Source organism: Epargyreus clarus, unplaced genomic scaffold (genome assembly GCF_041222505.1).
Source record: "Epargyreus clarus isolate Ecla_fem2 unplaced genomic scaffold, WU_Ecla_fem_2.2 ptg000018l, whole genome shotgun sequence".
NCBI lineage: Eukaryota > Metazoa > Arthropoda > Insecta > Lepidoptera > Hesperiidae > Epargyreus > Epargyreus clarus.
The window spans coordinates 4,705,696-4,716,798 of NW_027332226.1; the positions used below are offsets into that span (position 1 = coordinate 4,705,696).

The 11,103-nt window shown below is 31.8% G+C and overlaps 1 protein-coding gene across 1 annotated transcript in view; it reads right to left on the reverse strand.

Annotated features, from left to right (window-relative positions):
- LOC140749462 (cadherin-23) overlaps positions 1-11,103 on the reverse strand; it is a 43,803-nt gene extending 32,700 nt beyond the window's left edge. Inside the window, exon 1 of the mRNA XM_073082501.1 lies at positions 10,930-11,103. The gene's annotated coding sequence lies outside the window, so the exon portion shown is untranslated. The remainder of the gene's footprint in view (positions 1-10,929) is intronic.

Consider the following 11,103-nt stretch of genomic DNA (forward strand, 5'->3'; position numbering starts at 1 on the left):
GGTGCAACTAGCGAAACGGGTGCGAAGGCCGCTGAATGCGACTGGAACTGATCTATGGGAGAATGACCTTTGTTTTTCGGTCGTTATCACATGGGAGTGATCATGATCGGTTAGAAATTATCACCAGGTCTCACGGGTGTGTATTGAACCAACTTTTGACAAATTTTGGATGTCACACACATTTAACACATTGTTACGTCATTATGAACTTATTTTATTGATGTTTATGTCTCGACAAACTTTGGACATAAGTAGAGTCTTGAATTGGAGCTTTATTAAAGCAAAATCTTTATAAAATGAGTTCTAAACGAATTATTAAAAAGCTTACCGCGAACTTCAATTAGAGCTTAAATTAAATTTGAATCATGATTTTAAGTTATATCTTTCCTAAAGCTCTACCTATAACGTAATAAAGTTTACATTATTAATTAATTTCATTTAGCGATGGTAGTGATCTCCGTGTAAGATTCCTCAATGGAAGAAAGTACTACTAGGTACTATATACCATATACACTTGTGTAAATTGTATCAGCGTCCTGGTGCCAAATTATGGGGTTATATTAACGCGTAATTAAATAGTATTAAAGTTTCAACTATGTGCAAAAGATGATGTCATCCATGTAAACATAGATTATACAGAATTTTAGAAGTACATAAGCTACCAAAAATATGTACCACTTTTATATCGCACTTGAAACAAACTACAGTGCGACATGAAAGTGTTATTCCGTACAAATTAAGAATGTTTGCGTAGCGTGACGCCAGGTACTCCCGAAAGGAGTGCAGCGCGGCCGCCGAAACGAGAGAAAGCTACCCTCCGTTACTCCACGCCCCACTGCCGCTGACATGGGCTTAATGTGATAACGTGTGTGATAACAAACAATTATAAGAAACAATTACCATTTGTATATACAAAGTCTAAGGTTAAGTAATTAGTCACCAGGTTTGGGACAACTGTAGCAAAATTGGTAGGTCGTTGTATGTTGTTTGCTATTGTGTATCTAACTTCGAGCAACTTGAGGTATGTATTGACCTCAGGATATCCAGTGTGAATGATTAATTTTTTCCTGCTAAGATCCATTATCCTTTGATATTAACTAACTTTTCTACTATATTCATTCATTTTCCTGTAAGTATGTAAATGGGGTAGGAGTTGTCTGATGAAGACCACTGATCATTTTTCCTCGAAATTTATATCCCATAAAAGTTACTCCGATTTACCTCATCCATTTTAGATCACAGTTACCATCGCGTAGTGCGCGAACACCTATGCAAAATTGAAACAAGCATGCGTGCAAAACATGTACTCTGCAAGGTACCTATTTACTATTACCATGTCTAGTCTAGTCACGTACGAATGCTTTTACGTGAGTGTGCTTTTGTAAATACCTAGCACCTGAGGTTAAGTGCATAGAGCCCCACATGGAGACATGCTACTTAATGAAAAAGAAATTCTACATGGAGTACATTATCCATGTTTTCCTAGTTCCTTATAGTCTTAGTTCTTTATACAGCAATCCAAACTACCATTGCTTCTGCGCTAATTGTAAAGAAAATGTAGTTTCTTTATTTGTTATTTAAGCTGGTTTTTGTACTGTTGATCGAGGACTGTTCATGGTGGAGGACTCACTTAGAGTGAGTTCAATATCTCGGCAAGGTTTATAAATGATGAATTAACTTTTACGTTGTAGATCTAGCCGTTGTATGTATGTTCTTGTGATAACACAGAGATAATCTTAGTATGGGATATAAATAAATAAAGATAAATTTGAACTCTTTAACATTTAAATGTTGTTGACTATGCTGATCACAAAGAAAGCGAATAAATAATAATTGACCTCAATGATCTGGAAATGTGATCTATGTGGTATAAACCAATCAAAGCTCGTTATTGCAAAATTTGTGGCACCATGTTGTGAGAACATCTGCAATAAGCACGTCTATAGCGTGTTTGCGGTCCATAACGTAGAAATCGTAATAGTTATTACAATTGTTCATAACTAAAGTTACGGCGGATGTTTGGCTACAGAACGTTATCTAATCAAATCACATGGAGGCAATCAAAATTTCATCTTACATCGTGTTTACTTTACCTTTAAAATTGAACATAAAGTATTCATTGGCGATTAAAGTACTAGTTGGCAAAAGACGAGATTTACGGATTTCACATTTGTGCAATAAAAATAAATCACTCTGTTAGAAATGCAAATAAAATTATTTATAGTTATTAACTAAGAGATTATTAAATTGATATTTTAATAACTCATATTGGTACACATATATACACAATAGCTGTTTTACTCTCAGGTATTAAGAAGGGAGCTAATCTGTAACGTGTAATCAAACCTTACAGTAAGTGTCCTAAATCCCTAATTTGTTAAGAAATCTAATTATAGTTAATCCTGTAAAGTGTTTCCTTAGCTTTCCTTCAAGCCAATTATTGCTCGGTTCCTTGAAGCCGTAGTAGCAATATAACTATGTTGTCTACATATGTTAAATACTGTAAGTATACGCAGAGTACGTTAAATGTGTGTGATTAGCATAATATGTGACTTGAGCATGGTTGAAGCTTGTCTTAATAGCTGTTGTACTTCTTTGGAATGAAATGAAATTGGAATGAAAATTCCCTCTCCAGAAGTCCTAAGATTCAAATCGAAACAAGCATCAAATTATTTTACCAGTAATTTATTTTTTACATGCTTTAACGGCAAAAATTTCAGCGTCAGAAAAAAGACCCAATAGGTGTTCCTAAAAGAAAACTGTCATGAAGTATAAGTTCTCCATAATTTTTTAAGCCTTGCCTATTATGCCCTTAGCTATTTCGGATTACCTATAGGAAGATGTGTTGGTAATGACGTAAATCTATTTTGTAGAAATAATTAGATAGAAAGAACAAACTAATAAGAAAAAAAGCAAACACGTTTACGATATGAGCAGATAACTACTAAAAAGTTTAGCATAATTTCTCTATACATTTTGTTACACTTAACCAGTAGTTTTAGAAATCCGCCCATATTATAGTCCGTCTTCCAAATCTCTTTTTAATAATACATTTCATAAAGCGAGAGTTACTATTACGGATGATTTGAAATAATTTGTTGTATATATCAAAATAAACTATTGTTGTTCAGAGATGCCGAGGTGTAAAGGAGACAGAACTTTTAGAATCTGTGTCCATTCTACCTATTTTACTGTATGCAATTTTGTGTTCGTAAGTATTTGACTAGTTTTTGTTAAATTTATCTATTATGCACTCTACACTTTTCGTTTTCAAGATATCACATAGTTATGATATCTTGAAAAAAGTTATAGCATTCTTAAAGTATTTGTTTTGTTTATGTTAATCGTAGAATATCGGACAAGTAAATGACATTATAGATAGAAAACGGAAGTACAGATATGATAATATTACATTAATTAATGTATAATGTCTTTATTCAAAAGTTATTAGCTGTTTAAACACTTTTTGAACGTTGAATTAACACGCCTTTTCAATTAAACACACATCTTGATCAAAATGTTGCAAATAAAGTCAAAAAAGCAAAGGACCATTAAACATTTTTCACGTTTTATAGTTTTCTAATATATCACTTTCCTTTTTAAGTAGGCAATGTAACCTTTAGGGTCACCAAAACGGAATGCTCATTCAATGAATGAAATATTTACTCAGCCGTGTCAACAGTAACAATGGACACGGTGATATCTAATCCGGAGATGCAGAGCAGGTGAGCCGCTTTTTACGCGAAAGTATCTGGGTCTTCGCAATTACAGTTAATTATAGGGCTGCTTCCTGTATGAGAGTTGGTACTGTGTCGCACGCCGTCAGCTTAACGGCTTGCGGCTTGCGGCTGCGACCTGCGGCTCATCAGCTTCTAAAGCGTTTCATTCATTAGCTAGCCTACCCACGTGACTCGGCCTACGATGTGTATTCTCATTGTAAGATTTTGGTTGTTTTGATTTTTTACGCTGGCACCCATATTTGGCTACACGTTACCTAATGGATTTGTTTCAAAATGTAGGTAATCCGCAGAGACAACAAAGACTGGCAGAAAAGCTTAAATAGGCGTAACTTTAGTAACCAAGTGTAATTTAGTGTATGTGTTTACATATGTTTAAATTTTATGGAAATACAATTTTTTTATCTTCCTGTAGATTTTGGAAGCACGCCCTCTTGAGATCTACGTCGCTAACTAATCCAATAACCATCCAACATCAAGAGGAAGGCATGTTCATTATTTCTATTAAATTAAGACATTTAGGTTGAGCTTTTTCCGTGTATACCGATGCAAGTCTCGATAAATAAGTGAGTGGGGCATCCACCGCAGCCCGCAGGTGAGCAGCGAGCGTGTCGGGGCGTCCGAGCGTGCGGGAACCGGACTCATCCCGCTCCGTATCCGGTGTCCCTTCAGATATCTTGCGAATGTTGCTTGTTTAACGTTTTCTTTAAAGTTTGGCATTTAACATTGCAAGTGTAGTATTTGTAGGCGCTGAAGTGAAAACGGGTTCGCTGTCTGTAAGTTTAGGAATATCTTGCGCGTTTCCCGAGTCTTGCCCGGAGTTGTCGTGTAGGTGAAATTGAAAAGACAAGTCTCTACCAGAGATAGTTCACTGGTAAATACATTAATACAAGAAAAAAAGAGCATTGGTTTGTCAATAACATAAAAATATATTGCTTACATGTAACATCCTAGGTTATGGTATGAATGCGTTATAAATAAGGTTCTTTAATTCGAAGGTGTTTAATTTGTTGTGTTCAGAACAGATTAAATCAACAAATATATTTTAGATTGTTTTATTTTAATGGTTATTTATATAGGTTCTTAAGTAAATCATTATTAAACTTGAACGTCCGTATGTAAACTTAACAGTAATATAAAGCAATAGTTGAACATGAGCTAACTTATATGCCAGAGAAGTCGCAGATACCGTAGTATGATATCAATTTTTGCCAACATTATTTATGTCTTTATTACAAGAATTCAATATAAGGATGATGAAATAGATCTGCACTTTTGGAGTTTACTCCTTAAGAAACGATTTGAGTTATAAGGCCCGGTACGGAAATTTTATGAGGAGTAAAATCAAGTGTAACACGAAAAGTTGAGGCGTAACGGTAACCAAAATATGAATCAAGAGTGCTTTTATTAATTTAAAATACAGTAAGTTCAAATCCCATATGAAAGTAATTATTACAATAAAAATAATTAGCAATATATAAAACATTAAAACGTCATTAACTAATTTGTTTACATTTTTGCATAAATTAAGTTATAGGTTTGATCATTTATAAACACTGTGAAAAATATGAACATTGGCGCCATAATATGATTAACAATCTTTTATGAACGTTTTTAAAGAAGAGTAACATATAAAATCAGTAAGCAATTGAATAAGATATAATATTAGCAAAATAAGTTTTTAACATAAAGAGGCTTTTGTAAGTTACTGATATATTAATTTAACTTATAAAAATGGATGCATTATTGATCAGCACCATCTATCAACGATAAACGGGAAAAATCAAAACAGTATTATTTAATATTTATTACAGAATTATTGCTAATGAATTATGTTCAAAATAAGTTATATAAAATTAGCAATACGTTTTAAATGAATTCTAGAATTATAAAACATTCAGAAACAATCCAAATTACATATAATAACATGTTTATTGAGTCTCATATAAATTTCATCCGTAAATTGCAACAAGGATATTTTATAGATGGCAAAGAAATTATAATTATTAAGTTTTAAGTTATAAAACGTTTAACATTGTTTTAAATATAAATAATTATATTATATTAAAATTTACTTTAATATAAACAATTATATTAAGTTACCATTATAATATTTGGAACCAAAATACATAGATTGATAAACTTGCAAACTTACAATTTATAAAACTTGCCACTAGATGGCGCTATTTTATATTATTTTGTAACATACTTTATGTAATACGCATTATTGAAGTAATATAAATAATCCGAATAATTACAGATATATGTTTGTTTCTCTTATCATTTTAGCAGATGCGTTCATTTACCTACCCTTTTTTCTATTCGATATATATCATAATTATCATTCGTAAGGAGTAAACTCCAATCGTGCGTCGTAGCTGACACACACACACTTTTTGTTTTATGCAGGTGGTCGATGTTGTGGTTGTGTCTCGCGGTTTGCGAAGAAACAAGAGGAAGATTACATTGCAAATGTTATCTTATAGTTTTAGTGCTCCGTTCGTTAGATAGGGACACTTATAAATCACTCGCGTGTTTGTTTGTCTGTGGATTATTCCTTCAAAGACAGTTTCCTCCGAATGTATTGGATCTATTAAGAAATGCATAGGTATGTGTATTAGACTTCATTTGACCAAACATCGCATTATAACTTTTTACCCGATTGCGGATGATATTTAATGTTTTCAAGTGTATGTATGCATGTCTTATTCTTTGGCACGTCATGTAGCCCAAACGGCTTGGTAGGTTTTAGCATTTTAGGTGCCTAACATTTTTGATTTCATAACAATTTTCAAGTTTAGTACTAGATAATCCCAAGCATATCTTAGCGACGAAGCTGCGTAAGTAGCTACTGTTGCAGTGTGGTAATAGTGACAATCCAGGGTGATACAAATACTACTCAATAAAACGTATACACAACAACCTGTAACAAGACGAAAACCCCTGAGGCAAAGGTCATAACAAATTGCCATTTGTTCTTAAGTGCCATTGTTATATTAATTGTGAAGTCGTTGTGTAAAAGATAATTTGCTCTTTTTACTAACTTTCCTTTTCAACAGACAATAAACATCACTTACATTATCTAAAAGTTGATGGTCTTCGTGTTTGAATGCGTCTACGCGTAAATGAAGACAATTTTTCGTCATGGAAATGGGTGTAATAGATCTAATATTAAGTGACCACTAAGCTGAAACCAGTAAAGGTCTATCACCTGTCTATAGGAAGCAGAACTTTTAGAGTACTTAGCGCTACTCTGCTGCTAATGTAGAAATATATGTAGCGGTCCAGTTCCACATTAAAACATCGGAGTTGATATAACTGCTTAAATAAACAACACAAACGAAATGAAACGGCTGAAATCATGCAAATTTTTGCCGGGATATAAAAACTGTTAACAGAAGCCTATCAGTATTAAATAATGGTGCAGTTGGTTGAGAGATAGATCAATCGCATCCAACAATTTTTATAAAACAGATGTTTCACACGTAGATAAGGCATTGTAAATGAAAACGCTTCGCACGATTTCCAACTTAACAAAAAGCTTACTAGTGGGATTGATAATTTCCCCGATCACTAAACCTCACGACGTATGAAACGTACCTATTAGATGTATTTTTTTAACTCATAGAACTCTGATAATTGCGGCAGTATCGTGTATCGGCAGTATTTTTTGTGTATATCTGTCTTTACCATTAGAAAATTCCGCGTAGTACTTATAAGGAGTTACAATTTACTCTTTAGCTATACTTCTACCCCCGTAAGTAAAAAGTATTAGTAATAACCACAATATAAAAGTAGAAACCATAAAAATGAGAAAACAATTATAATAACTTTTTATGTCTTTTTATTCCTAATGTTTTAAAAATATATTCACTTTCTAACAAAACAAACGCCGCTTTCAAATTATGAATATTTAAATAATTCGGACAAATTTAGGGATTTAAAACATTTATTACCAAATTTATGCACGTTATTTTTACCAAAACGCTGGCATAGCGTTGCCTTTTTAAGTTTACGAAGATTTTAATTAATTTACCTTAGACATGGTGACTTTATAAATATAAATATAAAATTTTAATAAAATAACAATGTCTATTATTATAAATATGTAAATAAGGCTTCACAATTCAGCCTTATTTACATATTAAAAATACCAGATGCCCTAGTTATCAAGTCTTGGATTACTATTACTTATTTATTAAAATAAATAAGTGCATTTGTTTCTAATGCACACATGTCTTATAGGCTAGGTATATAATCGTGTAAGCTCTAGATAGTTCAAAAGTTATAACATTGTGAGTGGTCCGGTAGTTTACTTTATATTAAACGATTATTTTTTTAAATATCATATTATTTCATAAGTTATGTTGCGTTAAATATGTGTATTACTGTTTAACTTAAATAAACATCATAGGTTAATTTACGTCACCGAGTAATTAATATAGTATATTCGATAAATAGCATTATAAAGTATTAAGTGATTACACCATTACAGCAAAGTAATCTTATACAATAAAACTTAGTTAAATTATGTCAATTTTTTCACATGAAAACTGAGTTAAGCTTCTCGGGTTAAGTAAAGGTTTGCATAACAATAAAATTATGGGAACTTTTCTAAGTACTATCGCCCAATTGGTGCGAAGCTAATAACCACAATTTATTTACATAAGATGAAAGTAGGCGGTAATTGGAAAATTAAAAGATTATTACATATTTAAAATAGGATAATAAGGCGTTAATTTATGGAATAATTTTATAGGATTATAAAACTTATTAATCTAGATATACATAGATAAATAGTCTGACAAAAAAGGTTTAACAAAAGAAGAAGAAAGCCTTTAATTTCGTTTGTTAAATTGAAACGTACTTATACTTATCTATTATTTTATACTTATTTAATTCAATAAATGGCTTTAGAATTCAATATAAAAATAAACATTTAGTTATTATTTTGAATAGATAAAATATATTTATTTCAATTTATAAAATGCGTTAAATATTACTAACGAATTACTAAAATAGCGACGTTATTATAGTACGACATTATTTTTAGTTGTACAACTATACTAGTTCTGAGCTGTTTAATGATTTTACGGTTCGTTTAATCTGAACTAATCATGACACAATTTCGTATTGCATCTGTGTAGCTTAGATAAGCGTTTACTGTTTATTTGTACCTATATAGATACTCTGAATTACACCAACATCCATCTGCAATAATAATTTGATTCGGTTTTGCAAACGCACTAAAAAGAGAACTATGTAGCTAGCGTTGTAAATCAGGCGATACAGAATGGTAGAGGCGATACTATATTGGTATTTATTAATGGCTTTGTGAATAATATTCGCATTCATATCGTACTATTTTCATATACCATTAAAATAGAAAATATAGCCAAATTGATATCGGTATCTCGGTTGAAATGTTGTGTGCATGAAGCCTGCGTAACCTGCTAGGGTTCTTATGGGTTTAGTTATTGTCCACATAACTTAATAGGTTGTCCGTTTCACTAGAATGTCCGAAAGTCAATGGCGACCTAGCTGACCTAAGTTGTTCAATTAGTTACAAGCTTAATTAAATAATATCATTTATCAGGGTTCGAAAGTTCAATTAAAATCGGTCTAGAAAAACAAATATCTTGCAACGACGCATTTCAGTTTAAAATGAAGAAGTTATTTTAAAACCATTAATGTCATCCGCACCTTACTACCAATAGGTAATAAGTTGTTCTGAAATACATGACAAACATCAATCAATTCGAGAGGGTATCAGAGTAAAGTGGGAGGATAGATTTTGTAAAATACGTAAAAATCTTGACCGGATTTGACTTTGTGCCACACAATTAAAAGTTTGTACCCCGTAGGGTCATGTCATGAGATTGCAAAATCTCATAAATATTAAGCGGGGCTATAACACTTTCTTTAGCGATAAGCGATAAACAATTTGTACGGAGATAAAATCTGACCCATAAGCGGCGATCGGTTACGATCTACTTATTGTAGCGATTTGTTTACGTGCTTTTCTTACTCTCGTTATTAATAATTAAGCTATCCAATGTTTACCTACTAAAGGTTGAGATTTGATAATTTCTGCATATTTTAAATTATCAAATATTAAACTTATATCTCCAAAAATTCTCCAATTCTTTTACATGCATTAATTCCAAGCATAGTGTAAAATATTGCCATAGCGTATTTTAAAAATGTGTAATGTCTATTTATCAGTATTTACTTATTGTGGTGATGGTTCCAGTCCTTCCAAGAAGAATGATTCGTCACGTGCTGGACGTGATGTAGTGATGAAGACATTCACTTAATTCTCATACTACCCACATTTATTCTCCAAAATTATTCAAACAATGTTATCTCCCAGTGAAACTAATAGTGAAAGTCGCATACCGACTCATTGACTTTTGAGATCACCGATTCAAAGAAAAATCGTAAAATTATCATTTATTTAAAGCAGTATATGAATAAAATTTCGATTAGCTATTATTGAGATATAAAATGACGTATTATTATTCTAACAACACTATTTCGACCTCTAACGACTGATTGATGTACGAAACATGCTTTCTCTAACATAAAACTATGAGCACATGTCATTAACTAATTCATAATATAATAAACATAATTATTTATATTAGCATAAAACAAAAAGCTATAAAGCGTGTACCTTACAATAGAAATCTAAATCGACAATCTTCCATCGAAATGATATCTATTTGTATAAAATTGTAAAAATCTGACTAATCGATTTTATGAGTGCAGTTAAATTTTACCTACAGTTAAATTTTATAGTCATATTAACTTTAGTTTGTTTATATGAATTATAGTTACATTTTATAAGGTTTAAAACTTGTCAGGACTAATTATATTTTCAAATATGATATGGGATGTAGAAACAATTAACGTATTCTCAAACTTTATTTTATAAATTCTCAAATGTGTAAAAGAACCCGAAAAATCGGTAAATAATAATGTAAAAGCCACTACCATAGAATTATTTATGAAAAAGTTATTTGTCTCATAATATCTTATATCGACAATTAACATTTTATAGAACATCTTTATATCCTAGAAAAATAAAGTTTGTAAATATTAACATAAATTATACCAATATAAGGAAAAGTCATTTAACTAATTTTGAGAATACACGCACTAAAATAAAATGAAAAAGTGAATAACTTACGATTTCACCCTGTCCTTGATAATAAAACACCGCCATACAATATGGTAAATTGAGCCGAATTATGGTATTATTATTGGTAGAGTCACTCACTGCACTTCCGTTTTCCGGAGCGAACGATAGAGTTAACGCGGTAGCGCGGCTGGCTGGCAGGTTGCAACTGCCCACGTAGAGTCG